Source organism: Erinaceus europaeus, chromosome 17, assembly GCF_950295315.1.
Source record: "Erinaceus europaeus chromosome 17, mEriEur2.1, whole genome shotgun sequence".
NCBI lineage: Eukaryota > Metazoa > Chordata > Mammalia > Eulipotyphla > Erinaceidae > Erinaceus > Erinaceus europaeus.
This window is the reverse complement of record NC_080178.1, coordinates 68,831,918-68,857,651: the sequence shown is the minus strand read 5'-3', so window position 1 is coordinate 68,857,651 and position 25,734 is coordinate 68,831,918. Positions and strand designations below refer to the sequence as shown.

The 25,734-nt window shown below is 41.1% G+C and overlaps 1 pseudogene; it reads left to right on the top strand.

Annotated features, from left to right (window-relative positions):
* The first annotated feature begins 1,037 nt into the window (after positions 1-1,037).
* LOC103117672 (large ribosomal subunit protein uL23-like) lies at positions 1,038-19,962 on the top strand (annotated as a pseudogene).
* Positions 19,963-25,734: the final 5,772 nt, after the last annotated feature.

Sequence of the window (25,734 nt, the reverse complement as noted above, 5' to 3'; positions counted from 1 at the left end):
AAAAATAAACAAAAGATCTTTGAGGTTCTCTGATGTGTGAGAGGGTACAAGGCTCCTGAGACTAAAATGTTTGAGGATGCTGCCTTAGATAATTCACTGCAGGCAATTTTGCAGCGAGTTTGAGAGGAGGATGATTTGCTGCTACCTTCCCTCCCTGCCTCTGCTAAAAGAAAACAGGAGTCAGCAGAAAGAAATGCTTGGGCCACAGGACTCAGGTCTCCTGGTGTCAAACAGTCCTCTCTGCAAATGATCTGTTTCCTTAGTAAAGAGGCTGTAGCTGCCACCTGTGGCTTATTAACAACCTCCCTTGGCCTCTGGACTCCCACAGGGCAATGACCGCTGAGGAATAATTAGGAAACTCGGTCAGGAAGTTTCCTCAGGTAAGAAATTGGTTCCTCTGGAACTTGTTAGCATTAACTGCACAACTAAGATCACAAAAACATTTAAGGAAACTAGTAATAGCATAGGTCCTCTGGGAGCACTTAGCAAGGGTGAACAGAGTCAGGAATTGGGGGCAATGAGTTTATTCTTACAGGGTTAGGTGTCAGTTTTAAGCTGTGATGAGGGAACAATTAGGTGAAAATGACTCTTGAGTTTCTAATGAGGCTGCACTTGGAAATCTCTTTCTGGGTTAAACACTGGACTCCAGTAGGGCTGTGAGATTTAATTAAAGTCTAGTTTAAAATCCAGGTATTTACCTCATCTGAGCCCCCTTTGTCACCATAAACTTCTGAAAGAGGAACCGAGGTTTGCAGAGCCTGAAGAAGTTGGCTCCGCAAGTTGAAGGCATTTCAGGCAGTTTTAGTTAATCACACCTTTCTAACAGTATCAGCTCCAAGAACAAAGCAAAGGAGTTTTCTTAGTTAACACTTTGACACTTTAATACTAGTCTAGCTGAAGCCCTTGACTCTAGGGTTAAAAGAAACACAAAGGGTATTTATAAGCAAAGCAAAACAAAAATTCCAAAAAGGAAACAAAACCAAAAAAAAGAAAAAAGAAAAACCCAAACAGAAACCAGGTAAATAAAACAACGGAGAATGAATAAAAGTGAAAAGGAAGAACAGAGGTCAGAGCACAGAGGCCTCTTCCTCAGTGACCCCCCTGGATGGTCTCTGTTGGGGCTGCAGACTGTGAACCCCAGGTTTGTACCAGTCTGGGCCCAGCCCCTTGAAAGAGAAGCAGATCTGACTGATAAGACTATGTCCTCGTACCTCCCCCCTTTCAGAGTGTCATTTAAATATTGATACTTTGTGAATGGCATGGAAACAGTTTCAGGAGCACTGACAAGATCAACAAATAGATTCAGAAGACCATCAGCAGACTAGGAGAATATCTCAATATGAAAAAATGCAATGATAAATGAATAAATTTTAAAAAGTATGAAAATAAAATAAATGATGTGTTTGAGTGCTTGCTATGAACTGGACAACTACACTTGGTGTTGAGTTCACCCTGCTATCTCAGCTAGCCAGTTGGCACTCCTCACACTTGTGTGTCTTGTCTGGGAGGACATCTTGCCCTGGAGAGTTTACAAACGCTGTCCAGGGTTAAGTGATTGAAATGGAAACAGAACATCTTTCTCTTTCGTTTCAACTTCCCATTTACTTTTTTACTTGATTATTTACCAAAGGGTCACTCCATGCCAGACTCTAAAATCAGAAGCTTAAAATAGACATTGTTTCTGCCCACCTGGTGTTGATGATAAATAAATCGAATAACAACAACAACAAAATCAGCACATTCTTACATGTCAAGAAACATGTTTGAAAAAATATATATGGCTGCCAGGCACAGTGGATTTGTAGTGCAGGCACCGAGTGCCAACGATAACCCTGGAGGCAAAAATAAATAAAATAAAATAAAATAATCAGGAGCTGGCAATCCCAGATGGCATTATAAGAATGTCCCAACAGGAGGTCAGAAGTCCTTTCAGGTTGGGTTGTACTCAAAGGAGCAGAAAGATTAAGAGAAGGGTACTGATAGGTCCATCTTTTGATGTTGCATTTTTTTTTTGAAAAAAAAATTGACTTTCTTGTGTGAGAAATATTTTATAGGAGCCAGGTGGTAGTGCATCTGGTAGCACTGCTGCAAGGTGTCTCTCTGTCTCTTGCCATCTTTATCTCTCACTCCTTTCAATTTTTCTCTGTCTCTATCAAAAATAATTAAAACAATTAAAAAAACCAAATACTTTACAGATGAAATCAGGAAAACACAGTAAAGAAAATAGCATCACTACCAAACTGAGGTATTAGGATTGAACAATGTTTTTGAATAATGTGACTTCAACTTATTGAAGTCTCTAATGATATTGAAAGACTTTAAGCCAAGGGCAAGGATGACTCAATTCGCATTTGCAAGACCTTTGGGAGATTGTGGGGTAGAGAAAAAGTTCAGCAGAAAGCAATGTGGGTGCAGAGATTCAAATTAGTTGATTTGTGAAGCTGTTGGAATGACAGGCTTGGTGGCAGAAAGGAGGGAGAAGACTGGGGAAATAGCTCACTTGGATAGTGGGCGCTCTGCCATGTGTGTGACTTAGAGTCGAGTTCAGTCCCCACTCAGCTAGAAGAAGTTTTGGTGTCGTGTTATCTGCCCCCTTCCTCACTCTGTCTCTATCAAAAAGAGAGATAGAGATAGAAAGATAGAGAAGGGGAGGGAGAACAGATTGGGGAAGTATTACAATGAAACTGGCATTGTGAGTGATAGGTCAAAGAGAATCAGTGGGGAGGAATTTGGGTTGCACATAATTTCTAAAATACTTTTTTTCATGAAATTAAGAAATATGTCTTTGATATGTTGTCTCTCCCAAAAGCCTAGACCAGGGAGAACAGAAGCAACCGGTAGCACAGCTATATACAAGATGCTGGGTATTATACCCCAAACCCTAACAAAGGGACTTTCCAAAGTTACCCTATCACCAAATAATGTGACGATAACAATAACTATCCATTGTCTTCTTGAACCCTAAGACAACAAGAACCTCACATTTCCACTATAGAGCCTATATTTCCCCAGTCCTGGAACCTTAGGGTGGGGCCCACTTTTCTGCAAGCTGCTCTCAATTCAAATCAAATAATACTGCATCCGCGGATCACAACCTAATCAACGCAACGAGTGCCACCCCAGCATGCTTCACTTCAGACTGTGACCAGAGACTTCAGGTGTGGAATGACAACCCTTCAGCTCCATCACTTGGGTGAGACCTTTCCTTTCATCGTATTCTCTAATTCCATTCCAGGTGTTCCACTCCCCAATAAAGTCCCCAAACCTAGGTATAGTCCAGGTCCCCTGAGATAGAGCATAGGTTCACCCGTGCCCATAAACTAGGGAAAAATATATACCTGAAAGCAGAAGTACACAAGAGCATGCAGGGAATAACCCCTAACACTTCATCTGCATTATTCCAGTCTTTGGGTCCATGATTGTTCAACAATTTGTTTGGCTTTGTATGTTAACTCTCTTTTCAGCCACCAGGTTCCGGATGCCAGCAAGATGCTGACCAGACTTCCCTAGACAGATGACCCCATCAATGTGTACTGGAGCTCCGCTTCCTCAGAGCCCCAGCCTACTAGGGAAAGAGAGAGGCAGGCTGGGAGTATGGATCGACCAGTCAATGCCCATGTTCAGCGGGGAAGCAATTACAGAAGCCAGACCTTCCAACCTCTGCAACCCACAACAACCCTGGATCCATACTCCCAGAGAGACAGAGAATGGGAAAGCTATCAGGGGAGGGGGTGGGATGTGGAGATCGGGTTATGGGAATTGTGCGGAATTGTACCCCTCTTATTCTATGGTTTTGTTAATGTCTCCTTTCTTAAATAAATAATAAAAAAGAAATATTTCTAGAAGTGAAATTATCAACTCAACCATTTTCTCCAGAACAATCAAATTAAATGGAAACAGTAAAGTAGTTCTTGACAAAGTACAATGACATTGTGCATCTTTTCAATGTTTCTAGATAATGCTATATTGTATTCCAAATGCCCGAGTCTATTTATATTCCAAAGTAAATTGATAAGTTAGAAATTGAATACATTACATTCTTAAATATTCTTCTTATATTTTAGACTCATGTTTACAATTAACCAATATTTCTATATACCATGTAATTTTTTTTTTTTGCCTCCAGGGTTATTGCCAGGGCTCGGTGCCTGCACTATGAATCTACTGCTCCTGGAGGCCATTTTCCCCATTTTTGTTGTCCTTGTTGTTATTTTTATTGTCGCCATTGCTGTTATTGTTGCTGAGTAGGACCAAGAGAAATCGAGAGAGGAGGGGAAGACAGAGGAAGAGAAAGATAGACACCTACAGACCTGCTTCAATGCCTATGAAGAGCCCCCCCCCCCGCAGGTGGGGAGCCAGGAGCTCCAGCGGGGATCCTTATGCTGTTCCTTGTGCTTCACGCCATGTGCCCTTAACCCGCTGCGCTACCACACAGCCCCCTATATCATGCATTTTTTCTTCCAATAAGATTAAAACTGTAGGAGACTTATTTCCTTGGTTTCCAAACCTTATTTACCTGCATTGTTATCATTTTGAGATTGTCAGGAACCTTTTTCTATGCTCGTATTTTTGCAACGTGCAGTAATAACTACGTGGGTTTAATTATATGACTTCTTTACTTCTTTATCGCTGTGTGACTTTCCTTTAACTCAAATTTGTTAGTGTTCTGAGCTGACATATATATGGTTGTTGGGAAGTCATGGCATATTTCTCTATGCAAAAACACATCAGGACATTTGAAATAACCCAATACATATGGGGTGGGGGGGGACAGAAGAGGTAGAGAGAGACACCAGAGCACTGAGGTTTCCCTCAGTGTGGTGAACCTCAGGCTTGAACCCTGGTGACTGTGCAGAGCAAAGCAGGCTCACAACACAACTCAACAATCTGCTGATGTTGGACAGAATTTTCTTAAAAGTTATCTTTGGTTATTTCCTCTTGTAGGAACTGAGCAAAAATAATAAATGTAAGATGGTAAAATAATGGGACAAATGAACCTAGCCTCAGGAAACCTAACGGTTAAGTAGGCAATTGTAAGACAGGCCTGTCCCTGAGGAAGAAAGCAATTCTCAGGAGTTAAAGCTATAAACAGGGAATCTGGAAGGCAGGAGATAAATCCAAGGACAGACCCTGAGAAAACAGTCCTGGAGCCTAGGGTCTGGAAAAGGAGATAACCTCAAGGTCAAAAAGACCTCCTCCCCTTCCCTGCACCTGGGACCATAGATAACCACTGTTGTAAAACTGTCATGGTGTAGCTGAACCCTGTCACGTAGTCTGTAATCTGAAATGTATATATATCCTAGTAGGACTTGGGTACGGGGTCGATTACCAGAGAGCTGGTGTGGCAGCCCCTCGGTAACTGGACCCTAGTTGACTAGAACAATAAAGGCTCTTTGCTTTTACATCACCCCAGTCTCTTGGTGCTTCCTTAGATTTGCAATCCAACACTCTCCTCCATTATTTTTCTTTTATCCTTCTGGAATGCTCCTTAAACTGAGGTTTTCTTTATTATTATCTTTGTTTATTTATTGGATAGAGACAACCAGAAATGGAGTGGGAAGGGGGAGGTAGAGAGGGAGAGAAACAGAGAGACACCTGCAGCCCTGCTTCACCACTGGCAAAGCTTTCCCCCTGCAGGTGGGGGCCAGGGGCTTGAGTCTTTGTTCCTATTGTCTATACTCAGCTTGACCACTAGTGAATTTTATCCCCTGCAGGTGGGGAACTAATTGGGTGTTTGAAGTCTGGTCCTTGCACACTGTAAAGTGTGTACTTGGTCAGGTACACCACCACTTGGCCCCCATGACTTACTTTTATACAGAAGATCAAATGCGAGGGAGAGAGACAGAGAGAGAGAGAGAGAGAGAGAGAGAGAACTGAAACTTCTGCCAGGGCCATGGTATTCCCCAGTGGCATGCCAGTTCTCAGACATGGCCAGGCACACGTGAAGATGCACATGCTTTACCAGCAGAACTGTCTCCTTGGCCCCTGAGATAATTATCACTGAAAAGTAAGTAACAGTTTTTAAAACATCTTATTTGTTTATTGGATAGAGACAGACAGAGAGAGAGAGAGAGAGAGCAAGAGAAATGGGGGTAGGGAGAGAGAAAAAGAGATATCTGTAGCACTGCTTCACCATCTCTGAAGGTTTCCTTCTGCAGGTGGGGATCAGGGACTTGAACCTGGGTCCTTTCCTGCCCCCACTGAAGTAAGTAGCATTAAAGGCTACAAGTTTTCTTTGCCACTCGGGGTAAATAGTGATATGCAATGCTTTCATTCCATGACACTGTCTTTTCCCTTTCCCTTTCCTCCCTCCCTCTCTTCCTTCTGTTGAGGGACAGAAGGTACCACCCAGAAAATGGGAATGGTGACAGGTGTGGCTTGGAAAGGTGGAGGCGGGGCTGGGGTGTTAAAAGGAAGACCTGTGGGCCTGGTTTGCTCTCTCTGTCCAGGCCTCCATGTGAGTATAAACTCTGCTATTCTCTCTCTCTCTCTCATATCCTAACATATGAATGTTCTCAATTTTCCCAAATACAATGTAAAATTCCTAAAAAATCATGCTTTCTTCTCAATTCTTTGAGATAATGTATGATGAACTTAAAATTTTTTTTAATACTTATTTATTTCCTTTTGTCGTCCTTGTTGTTATATTGTTGTAGTTCTTGTTGTTGATGTCGTCGTCGTCGTTGGATAGGACAGAGAAATGGAGAGAGGAGGGGAAGACAGAGAGGGGGAGAGAAAGACACCTATAGACCTGCTTCACCACTTGTGAAGAGACTCCCCTGCAGGTGGGGATCCAGGGGCTCGAACTGGGATCCTTATGCCAGTCCTTGTGCTTTGCGCCAGGTGCGCTTAACCTGCTGCACTACTGCCTGACTCCCACATGATGAACTTTTTAAATGTTGGGGAAACAAGCGTCGTCCCCCTTCTCCCCCAATATACCTCCTTCCTTCCTTCAGCCCTCCTTCCATGCCTCCCTCCCTTCCTCCCTTCTTCTCTTTCTTTTCTCCCAGCTTCCTCCCTCCCTCCCTCCTTTCTTTCCTTCCTTCCTTCCTTGACACCAGGGTTACTGCTGGGGCTCAGTGCAGGGGCTATAAATCTACTGCTCCTGGTGGCTCCCCTCCCCTCTCCCTTCTCTCTTCCCTTTCCTCCCCTCCCATCTTCTACCCATCCTCCCTCCCTTTTCTATCTATTTGGATAGGACCTAGATAAATTGAGAGAGTATGAGGAGATGGAGAGGGATAGAAACAGACCTATTGGAAGTCGGGCAGTAGCGCAGCGGGTTAAGTGCAGGTGGCACAAAGCACAAGAACCGGCATAAAGATACTGGTTCGAGCCCCTGGCTTCCCACCTGCAAGGGAGTCACTTCACAAGGGGTGAAGCAAGTCTGCAGGTGTCTCTCTTTCTCTCCCCCTCTCTGTCTTCCCCTCCTCTCTCCAATTCTCTCTGTCCTATCCAACAATGACAATATCAACAACAATATAACTACAACAATAAAACAAGAGCAACAAAAGGATAATAAATATTAAAAAAAAAAGAAAGAGACCTATTTCACCACTTGTGAAACTTACCCCCATGCAGGTGGAGAGCAGGGTCTCAAACCCATGTCCTTTCACCCATTCTTCTTCCCTTAATAATTTCTTTTTAAAAACTATTTTATTAATTTATTGCTTACTTAAAAATAAATATGTAGAGAAAGAGAGAGGGAGAAAGGGAGGAAAAAAGAGACTGAGACTACCACTCAACTCTAGTTTATGGTGGTGTTGGGGAGGTCTTTTGCATAACCCTTATGCTGTCTTCCCAGCCTCTCTCTCTCTCTTTTGTCCCCAGCCTCTTTTAATAATTTCTAGTTTTAATTTGCTTTGCTGAAATACTGTGCTCTGCAGGATTTCTATCTTTTGGAATTCACTGAGACTTTTGCAGCCTACTATGTGATCCGTGTATCTAAGTATGTCATAGGAATTTGAAACCACATGTATTCTTATATGCACACACTCAAAACACAGGCACTCACACACAAACCCTGTGCTTCCGGTTTCATCACACCGCCCTATGCGCACACACTCAAACACAGGCACTCACACACAGACCCTGTGCTTCCGGTTTCATCACACAGCCACTGAACTGGTTCACTTGCTCATTTGCCTGCTGCCATCTGCTGGCCCAGCAGGATCTCAGATGCCTTAGTGTTGCCTTTTGTGCTGCTGTTGACCTGCAGAGTCCATCCTGGCTGACTGAGAAGCCTCAGGGAGGGCTGTGATCATTGCAGAGAACTCCTGGGTAGTCTAGGTAATTCAAAACAGAAATGGAGTAGACAGGTGGAGAGACACGAGAAATGTTAGGTAGAGTTGCTAAAACTCTACCTAGATCAGGGAGTTGGGCTGTAGCGCAGTGGGTTAAGCGCAGGTGGCGCAAAGCACAAGGACCGGCACAAGGACCGGCATAAGGACCCCGGTTGGAACCCCGGCTCCCCACCTGCAGGTCTGCAGGTGTCTATCTTTCTCTCCTCCTCTCTGTCTTCCCCTCCTGTCTCCATTTCTCTCTGTCCTATCCAACAATGACAACAACAATAATAACTACAACAATAAAACAACAAGGGCAACAAAAGGGAATTAAAAAAAAAAAACCTACCTAGATCATAGTACAATAGAAGAAGGGAAGAGTCAAGAAAAAGGAATGATTTATTACTTCCATGGGATCATCTAGCTTATAGAAAAGTGGCTTTTTTTCCCTCTGATTTTTCTTTTTATTGAGGAATTAATGTTGTACATTCAACAGTAAGTACAATAGTTTGTACATGCATAAATAACATTCCCCAGTTTCCCATATAACAATACAACCCCCACTAGGTCCTCTGAATCCTACTTGGACCTGTATTCTCCCCACCCACCCACCCCAGAGTCTTTTACTTTGGTGCGATACGCCAATTCCATTTCAGGTTCTACTTCTGTTTTCTTTTCTGATCTTGTTTTTCAACTTCGGCCTGAGAATGAGATCATCCCATATTCCTCCTTCTGTTTCTGACTTATTTCACTCAACATGATTTTTTTCAAGGTCCATCCAAGATCGGCTGAAAATGGTGAAGTCACCATTTTTTACAGCTGAGTAGTATTCCATTGTGTATACATACCACAACTTGCTCAGCCACTCATCTGTTGTTGGACACCTGGGTTGCTTCCAGGTTTTGGCTATTACAAATTGTGCTGCCAAGAACATATGTGTACACAGATATTTTTGGATGGATATGTTGGGATCTTTAGGATATATCCCCAGGAGAGGAATTGCAGGATCATAGGATAGGTCCATGTCTAGCCTTCTGAGAGTTCTCCAGACTGTTCTCCACAGAGGTTGGACCAATTTATATTCCCACCAGCAGTGTAGGAGGGTTACTTTGACCACATGCCCTCTCCAGCATTTGCTGCTGTTACCTTTTCTGATGTATGGCATTCTCACAGGAGTGAAGTGGTATCTCGTTGTTGTCTTTATTTGCATTTCTCTGACAATCAGAGACTTGGAGCATTTTTTCATGTGTTTCTTGGCCTTTTGGATCTCTTCTGTGGTGAATATTCTGTCCATGTCCTACCCCCATTTTTGGATGGGGTTATTTGTTGTCTTGTTGTTGAGTTTGGCAAGCTCTTTATATATGTTGGTTATTAAACTCTTGTCTGATGTATGGCATGAAAAGATCTTCTCCCATTCTGTGAGGGGTCTCTTGGTTTAGGTAGTGGTTTCTTTTGCTGTGAAAAACTTTTTTAATTTGATGTAGTCCCATAGGTTTATACTTGCCTTAGTCTTCTTTGTAATTGGATTCATTTCATTGAAGATGTCTTTAAAGTTTATTCAGAAAAGAGTTCTGCCAATATTTTCTTCTAAGTATCTGATAGTTTGTGGTCTAACATCCAAGTCCTTGATCCACTTGGAATTTACTTTTGTATTTGGTGAAATACAGTGGTTCAGTTTCATTCTTCTGCATGTTTCAACCCATTGTTTCCGACACTATTTGTTGAAGAGACTCTGGTTTCCCCATTTAATAGTCTGAGCTCCTTTGTCAAAGATTAGATGTCCATAGGTGTGGGGGCTCAGTTCTGGGCTCTCAATTCTATTCCACTGGTCAGTGTGTCTGTTCATGTTCCAGTACCAAGCAGTTTTGATGACAACGGCCCTGTAATACAATTTGAGATCTGGGAGTGTGATGCCTCTGGTTCTGTTCTTTTTTCTCAAGATTGTTTTGGCAATTCTAGGTCTTTTCTCGTTCCAGATAAACATTTGTAGCATTTTTTCTATTCTCCTAGAAAATGTGCTTGGGATCTTGATGGGGAGAGCATTAAATTTGTAGATGGCTCTGGGTAGTATATTCATTTTGATGATGTTAATTCTACCAACCCATGAACATGGAATATCTTTCCACTTTTTTGTGTCTTTTTCAATTTCCTTGAGTAGTGACTGATAATTTTCAGTATACAAGTCTTTCACTTCTTTGGTTAGGTTTATTCCTAGATATTTTATTGTTTTTGTTGCTATAGTAAAAGGAATTGATTTCTGGATTTCAATTTTGTCTAGCTTAGTGTTTGCATAGAGGAATGCCACTGACTTTTGAATGTTAATTTTATAGCCTGACACCTTACTGTATTGCCTGATGATTTCTAAAAGCTTCTTGCTGGATTCCTTAGGTTTTTCTGTGTATACTATCATGTCATCTGCAAATAGGGAGAGTTTGACTTCTTCTCTTCCAATCTGTATCCCTTTAATTCCTTGCTCCTGCCTGATTGCTATGGCAAGAACTTCCAACACTATGTTGAATAGTAATGGTGATAGTGAGCAGCCCTGTCTAGTACCTGACCTGAGTAGAAATGCTTCCAGTTTTTCACCATTGAGTATGATGTTGGCTATAGGTTTGCTATATATAGACTCCACTATCTTCAGGAATTTTCCATCTATTCCCATTTTTTGTAGTGTTTTGATCATAAAGGGATGTTGTATTTTGTCAAAGGCTTTCTCTGCATCTGTTGATATTACCATGTGGTTTTTGGTCTTGCTTTTGTTGATGTGGTGGATCACATTGACTGACTTACGTATATTAAACCAACCTTGCATGCCTGGGATAAACACCACTTGGTCATGATGAACAATCTTTTTAATATACTGCTGTATCTGGTTGGCTAGAATTTTGTTCAATATTTTAGCATCTATGTTCATCAGAGATATTCGTCTGTAGTTTTCGTTTTTGGCTGTGTCCCTTTTTTGGTTGTGTGCAGAGTGATGTTAGCTTCATAGAAGCTGGCAGGGAGTATTCCAGTGTCTTCAATCTTCTGGAAGACTTTTAAAAGTAGAGGGATTAGTTCTTCTTTGAGGGTTTTGTAGAATTCATTTGTAAAACCATCTGGTCCAGGACTTTTATTTTGGGGGATATTTTTGATAACTGTTTCAATTTCATTGGCTGTGATGGGCCTGTTCACTTCCTCTTTACTTAGTTTTGGAAGTTGGTAGGTATCTAGGAAATAGTCCATTTCTTCCAGGTTCTCTAGCTTGGTGGCATATAGTTGTTCATAGAAGCCTCGCATGATATGTTGAATTTCTGAGGTGTCTGTTGTGATATCTCCTCTTTCATTTACTATCCGATTTATTTGGGTCTTCTCCCTTTTTTGTTTTGTGAGTCTGGCTAAAGGTTTGTTGATTTTGTTCACTCTTTCAAAGAGCCAACATTTACTTTCGTTGATCTTTTGTATGGTTTTCTTATTCTCAATGTTATTTATTTCTGCCCTAACTTTAGTGATTTCTGTCCTTCTGGTTGCTTTTGGGTTCCTTTGTTGTTCTTCTTCTAGGTCTTTAAGATGTGCAATCAGGCTGTTTATTTGTGCTTTTTCTTGTTTTCTAATGTGTGCTTGTATAGCTATGAACTTCCCTCTCACTGCTGCCAATTACCAAGGAGTGAAAGCAACTTAAAATGCCCATTAACAACTAACTGAGTAAGGAAGTTATGGGGCATATATTTAGTAGAATACTACTCTGCAGTTAAAAACAATACTGTGGGGAGTGAGCAGTAGTGCAGCAGGTTAAGCTTACGTGGCACAGAGCACAAGGACTGGCAGAAGGATCCCGTTTCAAGACCCCAGCTCCCCACCTGGGGGAGGAGTGTCTCGTCACAAGTGGTGAAGCAGGTCTGCGAGTGTCTGTCTTTCTCTCCCTCTCTCTGTCTCTCCTCCTCTCTTGATTTCTCTCTGTCCTATCCACCAACAACATTAGTGGCAACAATGACCATAATGACAATAAGGGCAACAAAATGGGAAAAAATAGCTTCCAGGAGCAGTGGATTCATAGTGCAGGCCCCAGCAATAATCCTGGAGGCTGGAAAAAAAAAATACTGTGTCCTCAGGGACAAAATCAATGGAATGGAGATGCTATCCTTTGTGAAGTAAGGGAGGAAGTGATGGACAACTACTATACAGAGAATTGAAACTCATGAACTTGCAAAAAAGTAAAAAAATGTGACCAAAGTTTTAAACTTAAATTATTGAATCCATTGTTTAGTGCTGTTGGTTAGAGTTCTGCCTACCATATGTATATTTTGTGGTATATGTGAATATTTCCAAATGCAGCATTTTAATTTCTTCAACAACTTTCACTATATTGTTTGAGTTACTTCTTTAGTGATTGCTCTAGAGAGTACACTATATATACCCTAAGGGATCAGAATCAGCTTCAAATTTATGTCAACTTAATTCCAGCGATCTAAAAATGTTATTAATATTTAACTCTATTCTTTTTTCTTTTTGTGATAGTATTTCTTTTTAAAAAATATTTATTTATTTATTCCCTTTTGTTGCTCTTGTTTTATTGTTGTAGTTATGTTCATTGTTGTTATTGATGTCGTCGTTGCTGGATAGGACAGAGAGAAATGGAGAGAGGAGGGGAAAGCAGAGAGGGGGAGAGAAAGATAGACACCTGCACACCTGTTTCACCGATTGTGAAGCGACTCCCCTGCAGGTGGGGAGCCGGGGGCTTGAACCGGGATCCTTACATGGGTCCTTGCGCTTTGCGCCATGTACGCTCAACCCGCTTCGCTACTGCGCAACTCTCTTGATAGTATTTATATTAATATTAAAATATTTTATAAATATGTGATATTACTGCAATATACTATTTATAGTTCTGTCTAAAAATGTTACAGACCTAATAGTACATCTTATTCTTTAATTTATTTTCATCCTATATGAGACAGAATCTCCTAAGAGAAGAATGAGAGTGAGAGAGAGAGGTGTTAGAGCACCACTCTGATACATGATCTGCCAGGGTTCAAACTGGGAGCCACAGGCAGGTGAGTCCCATACGCTACCGGGTGAGCTATCTTTATGTCCATAACAAACTCAAAGGCGCATTTTAATAATTATTAACCGGGGGGCTGGGTGGTGGCACACCCAGTTAAGGGTGCATCATAGTACTAAGTGCAAGGACCCACACAAGGACTGGGATTTGAGCCCCTGGCTCCCCACCTGCAGGGGCACACTTTACAAGTGGTGAAGCAGGACTATGGGTGTCTGTCTTTCTCTCTAGCACCCCTCCTCTCGATTTCTCTCTGCCCTATTCAAGAAAAAAAAGGCTGCCAGGAGCGTGAACGATGAATGTACATAATCTTTTGAGACAGGTAGTTCAAACATGAATGCGCTCATTGAAGGGCAAGGTACAGATTCCATCTAGGACGTATTTTTAATATTTGAGAGTTAAAAGCACATAAGTTCTAATATGTTTTTAATTTTCTGTCATAAGATTGAGTATTTTTGTTACTGAATTTTAATAGTCTTGCTGGGTGCCTGTACCCATCAGAAAATTCAATGTATCCATGGCTCCAATTCCTGCAAGGTTGCTTTCTGAGTGCTGGAAAATACTAGTTTCTAGTCCTAACTTTACCTAAGACTCCCTGAAGGCAGGGCCAGGTTGTGGCTCATTTGGGAGGTTGCAGCCAAATCCCAAAATGAAAAAATCCAAAACTATTGGTGAAAGGGTAGAAACTTGATTCTGAAAGAGCAAAGATTGTTTTAACCTGGAAACCTCTTTCCCTTGTGGTGGTGGTGATAAATGCTATCAGTAATAACTTTCTCTATAAAGCATACTGTTTGGCGGGCTGAATGGTGGCACATCTGGCTGAGTGCACATATCACTGTGCACAGGGACCAAGGCTCAAGCCACCTGCCCCCACCTGTAAGGGAAAAGCTTCACGAGCAGTTAAGCAGTGCTGCAGGTGTCTCTCTCTCTATCTCCCCCATCCCTATCGATTTTTGTCTCAAATAAGTAAAGAAAAGAATAGAAACTTCAATATATAAGAGTAACAAGTTCTGGAGACCTCATGCACATTATGATTATAACTAATAACACTGCTTTATATACTTGAAGTTACTAAGACAGCAGATTTTGAATGTTCTCACCACAAAAAATAAATGAAAGAAGGAAAAATCTCAACTATGTGGTAGAATGGAATTAATTAATGTTATGGGGTAATCATTTTGCAATATGTAAATATATCAAATCAGCACCTTGCATACTTAAAACTTACACAATATTATATAATGGTTGCATCTGAATTAGGAAAAGAAAATTATAAATAATATGAATCATATAACAAAATTCGTAAATATATGTTTTTCTTTATTCTATGGACTTTTTTTTTTGCCTCCAGGGTTATTGCTGGGGCTCAGTGCCTGCACTATGAATCCACTGCTCCTGGAGGCTATTTTTTCCCTTTTGTTGCCCTTATTGTTTTTGTTATTATTATTATTGTCATTGCTGTCATTGTTGGGTAGGACAGAGAGAAATCGAGAGAAGACCGGAAGACAGAGAGGGGGAGAGAAAGATAAGACACCCGTAGACCTGCTTCACTGTTTTCAAAGAACCAGGATCCTTATACCGTGGGTCCTTGCACTTTGCTCCATGTGCGCTTAACCAGCTGCGCTACTGTCCAGGCCCCTCTATGTACTTTTTAAAAACTTTATTTGTTATTTATTTATTTATTCATTCATTTATTTATTTCAAATTAAGGAGAAGAGAGAGAAAGAACCAGACATCACTCTGGTACATGTACTGCTGGGGATCGAACTCAGGACCTCATGCTTGAGAGTCCACTGCTTTAGCACCACCTAACGGACCATACTCTACAGACTTTTTTAAAGAGCAAAATTCTGCAAGTAACTTTGTTGCCTCCAGGGTTATCGCCGGGGCTCAGTGCTTGCGCTATGAATCCACTGCGATCTCAGGACCCACTTCTGGGTGCACCATCTGAACCAAAGGTGGAATACAGACAAAGGTGTAACAGTCTTTAATGCTATTCTGTCTTTACTGAGGATAAGTTTCCATATATCACAAGCAGACAGAATGGAGATAGTGAACTACTGTATATTCATCACACAGTCTTAGCAATACCAAATTAAATAACCAGGAATTTGTGAATCAAAATGCATAGAATCAAAGTATGTAAGCAAATTATAAGAAGCAGATAAGCATAATGGTTGAAGATTTAATGATTTTCCTCAACATTTGACTGATGAATTAGCCCAAATCATGATAAAAAGCATAAGTTTCCCCTGGTATCTCTTTTTTAAAAATTTTCTTTATTGGAGAATTAATGTTTTACATTTGACAGTAAATACAATAGTTTTTACATGCATAACATTTCCCAGTTTTCCATGTAACAATACAACCCCCACTAGGTCCTCTGTCATCCTTTTCCCCTGGTATCTTTTCTTAAGATATTTATTTTATTGAGAGACAGGGGCTCCAACTGAGATCCTTATGCCCGTCCTTGTGCTTCGCGCCACATGTGATTAACCCAATGTGCTATCACCTGACTCTCCTATTTATTTATTTATTTTTACAAGAGCACTACTCAGTTCTGGTTTATGGTGGTGCGAGGGATTAAACCTGGAGCTTTGGAGTCTCTGGCATGAGAGTCTCTTTGCATAATCATTATGCTACCTACTCCCATCCTGTCCTGCCTTCTCTTTCACAATGTCTTTCTTTTTTTCCTCTTCTCTTTCTGGGTCCTGATGGAATTGGGGTTCAGAGCTCTCTGGTCATTTCCCCCGAACATTTCTCTCCCTCTGGGAGTATGGATCAAGATTTTTTATGGGGTGCAGAAGGTAGGAGGTCTGGCTTCTGTAACTGCTTCTCTGCTGGACACAGGAATTGGCACCTTATTTCATATTTTTTTCAACTTCTGGTCATTGGGCATGAGTCACTACATGAGTCTCAGGCCACCTTGTTTTTAACGTCTCATTTAAAAATATTGTTTATTCATTGTTGGATAGAGACAGAGAGAAATTGAGAGGGGAGGGGGAGATAGAGAGGGAAAGAGACAGAGAGACACCTGCAGCCCTGCTTCTCCACTCATGAATCTTTCCCTCTGAAAGTGAGGACCAGGGGCTTGACCTGGGTCCATATGCACTGTAATGTCTCACGCCAATTTTTCTTTCAGATAGATGGACAGAGAGAGGAAGAGCACTACTATTGCACTGGAGTTTCCTTAAGTACTATAGCATTCCCTTATTTTGTAGGGGCTTGAACTTGGGAACTTTAAAATCCTAACTGTGGGAACTTTAACAGAACAGGGGGTATGTTTATGTTTGAGTAATTTAAGGTGTCCTTACTGATGTTTTCAATGGTTCTATAAAATATTTGTCAGTAATCTCATCTCTCCAGAGCCCTATACCACTAGGGAAAGAAACAGACTAGGGGGTATGGATTGACCTACCAATGTCCATGTCCAGTTGATAAGCAATTACAGAAGCCAGAATTCCTACCATCTGCAATCCATAAAGAATTTTGGTCCATACTCTCAGAGGGGGAAAAGTGACAGGGGGAAGATGACCAGAGGTCTCTGAACTCCATTAGGACCCTGAGAGAGAAGAGGAAAAAAGGAAGGATATTCAAAAGTAGTTAATAGGTATAGGTACTTAGAAAGGAAGAGATGACAGGACCATAGGAAAAAAGGGCAAATATATACAAATATAGACAGATAGTTGTAGAAATAATAGTCAATACATACTTTTGACTTTGGGAGAACTTCTTTTATTTTATTTTACTTCCTTATTCCCTTCTGTTGCCCTTGTTGTTTTATTGTTGTAGTTATTATTGTTGTCATTGTTGGATAGGACAGAGAGAAATGGAGAAAGGAGGGGAAGACAGAGAGGGGGAGAGAAAGACAGACAACTGAAGACCTGCTTCACCTCCTGTGAAGCGATTCCCCTGCAGGTGGGGAGCCAGGGCTCGAACCAGGATCCTTGTTCCGGTCCTTGCGCTTTGCGCCTCGTGTGCTTAACCCACTGCGCTACAGCTGGACTCCCTGGGAGAACTTCTGTAGCTTCCAATGGAGGGGATGGGGATATAGAACTCTGGTAGTTATAACTATATGAAATTATACACCTGTTACCTTATTTTTTTTAATAAGTGATTTTTTAAATTTTATTTATTTATTTATTTATTTATTTCCCTCCTCCAGGGTTATTGCTGGGCTCGGTGCCTGCACCATGAATCCACTGCTCCTGGAGGCCATTTCCCCCCCCCCTTTTGTTGCCCTTGTTGTAGCTTCGTTGTAGTTATTATTATTGCCCTTGTTGATGCAATTCGTTGTTGGATAGGACAGAGAGAAATGGAGAGAGGAGGGGAAAAAAAGATAGACACCTGCAGACCTGCTTCACCGCCTGTGAAGCGACTCCCCTGCAGGTGGGGAGCCGGGGGCTCGAACCGGGATCCTTACGCCGGTCCCTGCGCTTTGCGCCACATGCGCTTAACCCACTGCGCCACCGCCCGACCCCCTAATAAGTGATTTTTAACTGTCTTTACTTACTTATTGGATAGAGAAAGCCAGAAATCTAGAGGGAAGGGGGAGGTAGAGAGGAGAAAGAGAGACACCTGTAACACTGCTTTACCACTCGCAAATCTTTCCCCCTGCAGGTGTGGATAAAATTGTAATATAGTAACCACTTAGATAATTAATTCTAAGAAGTATAAGTGTGGACATATTATATACTCTGACCATAATTTAGTAAATATGGACTTATTAATAAATCATCAGAAACAATCTAACCACTTTGAAACTGAAAATTTTTCTTTCAACTGATTTTTTTTGGTTAAAAACAGAAGTGAATAAATCATCTATAAGCTTAGACCAGGGAGAATAGAAGCAACTGGTGGTCCCACTTTATAAGATACAGCTACATGTAAATAGCGTTAAAGGATATAAATTATGGTGAGGTCTTTTATGACATAGCAAATCCTAACAATGGGATTTTCAAAGTTAACCCAATTGCCAAATAATTTGGTTATAGCAATAACTAGCTATTGCTTTCTTAAACCCTAAGACAGCAGGAACCTTCCCTATTCTCTATAAAACCCGTATTTCTCCCAATCCTGGAACCTCTGGGGTGGGGCTTGCTTTCCTGTATGCTTCTCTCAATTCATACCAATTGACACTGCATCTACTAATCCCAGCCTAATCAATGCAACCAGTATCATCTTGACATGTTTCACTTCAGACTGTCCAGAGACGTCAAGGTGTGGAATGTCAACCTCCAGTTTCATTACTCTGGTGAGACCTTTCCTAGCTCACAGGACTCCTTAATTCCATTTCAGGTGGTACACTTGCTAACAAAGCCTCAAAACCTAGATAGAGACCAGGACCCATGATTTAGGGCATATGTATACCTATATTCATAAGTTAGGGGAAAATATATACCTTAAAGAAAAAGTGCATAATAGTTTTCAGTGAGTCAATAATGCAGCAAGCAAGTAGAAAGACCTAAAAAAGACACCATATAGTATCTAATCAAAAAGTTTCTACTTAAACCTAGATACCTTAATCACCTACTTCCTATTTCACTTTCCTCAATCACTCCAATGCTAACCTTGTCAGACAAAGTAATGACTACAAAAGTAAGAGACTGGCATACTTTAATGACGACTCTAACAGATCTCTCTCTCCACTGTTACTGGTCATCTCTATCAGGAACAATATAATGGACCCCTCGGTGGGCCCCTATAGGACCTTGCCCTCAATGTGGATCAATAGGAACTGTTCTAGTCTCTGAAGGGAGGTTGGACAACATACTCTACCACCTGAGGAAGATGGGTCCTGAAATTAGTGCAGCCTGGAATGTTTCTAGCTGTGACCACAGAATGTGAGCTCAGACCAACAGGATGCAGATCACACAGGCTCCTGTGCTGAATATGGGCCCCAGATCAAATCGATGGGGTATACAGTTAACAATATTTATATACCTTTCCCATATTTCAGAGCTACTGTCTTCCCTGATTCAGCTTTCTAGTCCTTTTTTCAACTATGACACCATCTCTCTAGACAATATCTTGGGTCCACCTGCACATTAGCTGTCAGACTCAGGCAAAAACTAGTAAGGCCATGGGCCCCTCGAATACCTAAAATAGACCTACTAGCTTTTTCCAAAACGGAGAATCCAAATCTTCATCTGCAACATTCTCGCCTTTAGGTTCATGATTAGTCAACAATCTGTTCTGCTTTATATCTCAACTCTTTTCCTGCCACCAGGTTCCAGATGTTACTATGATACCAACCTGAAAAAGAAGATCTGCACATTACCTGCCTTCCAGGGGCCCAAGGCACTGCAGCACTGAAGTCAGCCCAAGTATCCTCAGGAAAGCGCCCACAGGAGAAACAAGCTTGACCACTATGCCATCATCAAGTTCCCCCTGACCACGGAATTAGCCATAAAGAAGACAGAAGAAGACAAGAACACACTTGTTTTCATGATGGATGTCACGGTCAATAAACACCAGATAAAACAGGTTGTAAAGAAACTATGACATTAACATGGCCAAGGTGAAAATCCTAATCAGACTTGATGGAAAGAAGAAACCTTATGTATGTTCTACTGGCTTCTGACTATGATGCCTTGGATGTTGCCAACAGAATTGGGATCATTTAAACTGAGTCCAGCTGCCTGATTCACAATTTAAAAAATTTTTTTAAAAAAAGAAAAGAAAACAGAAAGTATGTTATTTGTAGATATTACAAAAAAATAGTTAAGAGACAAAAAGGTTAAATAAGAAATAGGAAATCAGCTGGTTAAAGAGACTCTTGTTTATAATACATGCAAGAACTACTTTGCAATATGTTTACTTTATTATATATGTATTTGTTATTACACATAAAAAAATGAACAGCCCAGAGACTGACAGATTAGTTACATATAGAATGAATGGTGGGGGCTGGGTGGTGACACACCCTGTTGAGTGTATATGTTACAATATATAAGGATCCTGGTTCAAGCCCCTGGTCCGGAACTGCAGGGAGAAAGCTTCATGAGTGGTGAGGTAGTGCTGCAGGTTTATCTATCCACTATCCATCCATCAATCCATCAGCTGTCCCCTCCTACTAGATCTCTCCATCTCTATCCAATAAATAAGTAAAATAAAAAAAAATGACTGCAAATGACTGTGATACAAATTCATGTGGCTAAAGGCTAGATTCCTCAATAACGTGCTCATCACATAGCCTTTCAATACTAAAAAATAGAACTTGGCTTTTATTTCATAGCAAGCTCTAAAAAATTCTTGCTGATTCTCAAAATTAAATAGAGAAACTAAGTTATGTAAATATCAGCAGTACAGATAATAGGTAAATATCTCTTCATTGGATAAAGCAGGAATTTTCACGGAAGCAATGGAAAACATTATGAAAGTGATAGGTCAATTTTATGACTTAAAAATGTGGCAAGACCTTGGAACCACTCAAAAGTTAGTTTCACATGAGTCACATAGCCTATTTTAAAAAATCAAGAAGGAATTATGTTACGTGAGCTAAGTCAGAAAGACAAAGACAAGTATGGGATGATCCCACTCATAAACAGTAGCTGAGAAAGAAGAACAGAAAGGGAAACTCAAAGCAAGCTTTGACTGAGTTTGGAGTAGGACACCAAAGTAAAAAATCTCTGGGTTGAGGGTGAGGGTCCTTGTTTGGCTTCACTGGGGGGGGGGGGGGCGGAATGGGACACAGTCTTTTTTTAAAAAAGATTTTATTTATTTATTAATGAGATACATAGGAGGAGAGAGAAAGAACCAGGCATCACCCTGGTACATGTGCTACCACGGACTGAACTCATGACCTCATGTCATGCTTGAGAGTCCAATGCTTTATCTACTGCGCAACCTCATGGGACACAGCCTTTTGGTGGTGGGAATGGTGTTTATGTACACTCCTATTAATCTGTAGTCATATAAATCACTATTTAATTAATATGAGAGGCAAAAATTGATTGAATGTCTCAAACTTTTTCATGCAAAGACCATAGGCTGAGTCTTTGAAATGTTGACTCTCTTAAAAGCTTAGACCAGGGGAAACAGAAGCAACCAGTGGCATTACTCTATAAGACACAGCTATGTACAAATAATGTCTAAGGACAAATTATGTTGATGTTGTGTATGATACAGCAAATCCTAACAAAGGGATTTTCAAAATTAACCCAATTGCCAAATAATTTGATTACAGCAATAACTATCTATTGCCTTCTTAAACCCTAAGACAGCAGGAAGCTCCTGATTCCTCTATAGAGCCTAGATTTCCCCCAGTCCTGGAACCTCTAAGGTGGGGCTCACTTTCCTGCATGCTGCTCTCAATTCATACCAACTGATACTGCATTTGCTGATCCCAACCTAATCAAAGTAATGAGTACCACCTCAGCAAGCTTCACTTCAGACTGTGTCCAGAGACGTCAAGCATGGAATGCCAACCCTTCAGCCTCATTACTCAGTTGAGACCTTTCCTTTCATAGGATTCTCTAATGCCATTTCAGGTGGTTCACTTCCTAGAAAAGTCCGAAGACCTAGATATAGACCAGATCCCATGATATAGGGCATATGTTCACACATATCCATAAACTAGAGCAAAATATATCCCTGAAAGCAAAAGTGCACAATAGTCTGCAATGAGTCAGTGTATGCAACAAGCAAGTAGAAAGACCTAAAAAGACGCCATAAAGTTCCTAGTGAAATAGTGTCTACTTAGATTTAGATACCCTCAACTACTTCCTATTACACTACCCTCATCACTCCAAAGGTAACCTTATCAAAGCAAGGACTGCAAAAGCTGAATAAGGGCAATAGACTGGCATACTTTAAGGACGACTCTTTAGTCACTATCAGGACACCCCATCAGCTGGGGCCCTAGTTGGGAGTCCTGAGATTCCCAAACAGACATGATGGGCCTAGACCTTGAATAAATCCCTCTCCATTGTTACTGGTCATCTCTATCAGGAACAACACAATAGTGCCAGCCCTCTGTGGGCTCCCACAGGACCTTGCCCTCAACTTGGATCAACAATGGTAGAGAATGTTCCATCCTCTGAAGGGAGGCTGGACAACATACTCTATCTTCCACCTGAGGAAGATGGGTTTGAAATTGGGCAGCTTGAACGTTCCTACTCATGACCACAGAATATGAGCTCAGGTCTACAGGGATGCAGAGGTCACACAGACTCCTAAGCTGAATATGGGCCCCAGATCAGATAATATCGATGGGGTTTATAGTCAACAATATTTATACACCTTTCCCATATTTGGGAGCTACTCTCTTCCTTGATCCACCTTTCTGGTCCTTTGTCCAGCCATGACATCATCTCCGCAGACAATAACTTGGTTCCACCTGCATATCAGATGTCAGGCTCAGAAAAACAAACAAAAAAAAATAAACGAAAAACCACTAATATAATCATGGGCCCTTTGGAATATAACTAAAATAGGCCTGCTAAGTATCTACAAAACGGAGACCCCTAAATCTTCATCTGCACTATTCTAGCCTTTAGGTTCATGATTAGTCAACAATTTATCTGGCTTTATATATTAACTTTTCTTTCAGCCACTAGGTTCCAGATGCTGCCATGATGCCAACCGGACTTCCCTGGGCAGACGACCCCGCCAATGTGTCCTGGAGCCCCACTTCCCCAGAGCTCCACCCCACCCTCTTGGACACCTAGTTTCTGACGAGGGAGCCCAAAACATCAAATGCTGAAAGGAAAGGGTATACAACAAATAGTACTGGGAAAACTGGGTTGAAATGTGCAGAAGAATGATACTAGACCACCACATTTCACCACAGATAAAAGTAAATTCCAGGGGCTGGGTTGTAGTGTAGCGGATTAAGCGCACATGGTCCAAGCGCAAGGACCAGCGTTAGGATCCTTGTTAGTGCCTCTGGCTCCCCACCTGCGGGGGGAGTCACTTCACAGGCAGTGAAGCAGGTCTTTAGGTATCTATCTTACTTTCCTCCTCTCTGTCTCCCCTCCTCTCTCGATTTCTCTCTGTCCTATCCAGCAACATTAACAGCAACAACAACAACAGCAAGGGCAACAAAATGGGAAAAGTGATAACCCTGGAGGAAAAAAAAAAGTAAATTCCAAATGGATCAAATATTTAGATGTTAGGCCTGAAACCACTAAATACTTAGAGGAAAACATTAACAGAACTGTCTCTGATATAAACTTTAAAACCATCTTTAACAATTCAAATCCAATTGCAAGGAAAACTAAAATAAGCCAACAGGATCACATCAAATTGAAAAGTGTCTGCTAAGAAAAAGGAATCACTGTGAAAACAGAAAGACTTCCTGCAGAGTGGGAGAAAAAATTTATGTGTTATTAGCCACTGGACAGAGGGCTAATAACTAAAATACACAAAGAATTTGCCAAACTTAACAATTAAAAGAATAAACAACCCCACTGGAACAGAGAGAACATGGGCAGAATCTTCTCCAAAGAAAAGATCCAAACGGCCAATAGATATATGGAAAAAAATGCTCAAAGTCACTAATGGTAAGAGAAATGGAAATAAAAACAGTAAAATACCACTTTATACCTGTGAGAATGCCATACATTAGAAGAGACAGAAACACCAGCTGTTGGAGAGGCTGTACGCGGCAAGGAATTCTCTTGCATTGCTAGTGGGAATATAAATTGGTCCAAACTTTGTGGACAACAGTCTGGAGAGTTTGTCATCAGAACAACACAAACTACCTGCCCTCAGAGTATTTAGCCACTATGTGATCTTGACCCTTAATCAGGCCAGTGGGCTACTGTTTCTAATGATCCCAAAGATCTGTTCTTCAGTCTTTCACACATAGAAAGTCTCTCCTAGTCCCATTGGTTATCTGATTCAGAGATTCTGAGTCACCATAATAAACCTCCTAAGACACCCGTTCATAAGGTCGGATGCCACGCTACTGATTTGTCACACAAAAATAAATCTAAGTTCAGTTGACCTGAAAACCCTCCCTTCCCCTATTCAACTATGGAACCTGGAACCCAATGGGGAGTTCTAGGATGTGGCATCAAATGGCAGGAGTTGCTGATGTTTTGATGTTTTGTTGTTTTGATGTTTTGCTGTTCCCCACATGAAAAAGATCAGCTATATGGGACCCAGGGCCCTTCTTTTATGGATGGTTTCCAGAGAGTACTGCTATCTGTTGCCTCTCACTACCACCCTACTTCATTTGTTGGCATATTCTCCTTTTAAATGGAACCTTACTCTGGACTGTGACACTTAGTACATTGTTATATAAGGAATAAGACCACAGGTTGTGAAAGGAGGAAGAAGTGCACACCAACACACTTGAGAGAAGCTGAGAATTCAGAGGTGATAAAGGCACATTTGGGGGGCCAGGTGGTAGCAGAGAAGGTTAAGGGCACATGACAGGAAGCACAAGGACTGAGTGAGGATCCCAATTTGAGCCCCCGGCTCCCCACCTGCAGGGGAGTCGCTTCACAAGCAGTGAAGCAGGTCTGCAGGTGTCTATCTTTCTCTCCCCCTCTCTGTCTTCCCCTCCTCTCTCCATTTCTCTCTTTCCTATCAACCATAATAGCTATAACAACAATAACAACAACAAGGGCAACAAAAACAGGAAAAATGGCCTCCAGGAACAGTGGATTTGTAGTGCAGTCACCAAGCCCCAGCAATAACTCTGGTCTAATGTAGCTGGCCAGTGTGTGAGTAAACATTTTTAAATATCATCAGTGGGTACAAATGGAGGAAGTTTGGGGGAAGAGAGAGAGCAGTTCCCTTTTGACCTTTTAACTTCTTCTTCTCCTTCTCCTTCTCCTTCTCCTTCTTCTTCGTCTTCTTTTTTCTTTTCATGATTTCTACTGAGTTCGTAGTTTTAGGCTAACACTGCTGATGTAACTAAGAAAAGTACACAAATAAAACTCCCAGAAGCAGGAATAATATGCAGCTTATGTAAAGATTACAAAACCTAGAAGGACTAGTCCACTCTGAGTCTGCAATGCTCATGTTTTTCAAGAGGATGCAAATGCAGTAACTTTCCTAATAATATTCCTGTAATTTTCTCAATAGCAGGATTAGTATTAAATCCCAGGGGAAAGTTGCAAGGACCCATTTTATCAAGTTATTTAAAACTCAGACTTAACAAACTACCCCCATTTGTACCAGGGTGTGAACTTGGAAATAAGACCTTCAAGATAACAAGAACATGAGAGTAAGTGGCTTTTAGTGGCAATGTCTTGAAACAATTTTAAAATGATAACTTAGAGGCATTGCGTTTTATTTAAAGAAGTTTAAGAAGTTAGGACTTCTGAAGAAGGCACTTGTAATGTTGCTGGTGATTCAATTCAAAGTTCAAGTCAATACTTTAAAGAGATATTTTTTATCATAATATGCTTACATTCTGCAGTTTTAAAAGGCATCATAACTTGAACAAACTTTATAAGAGCT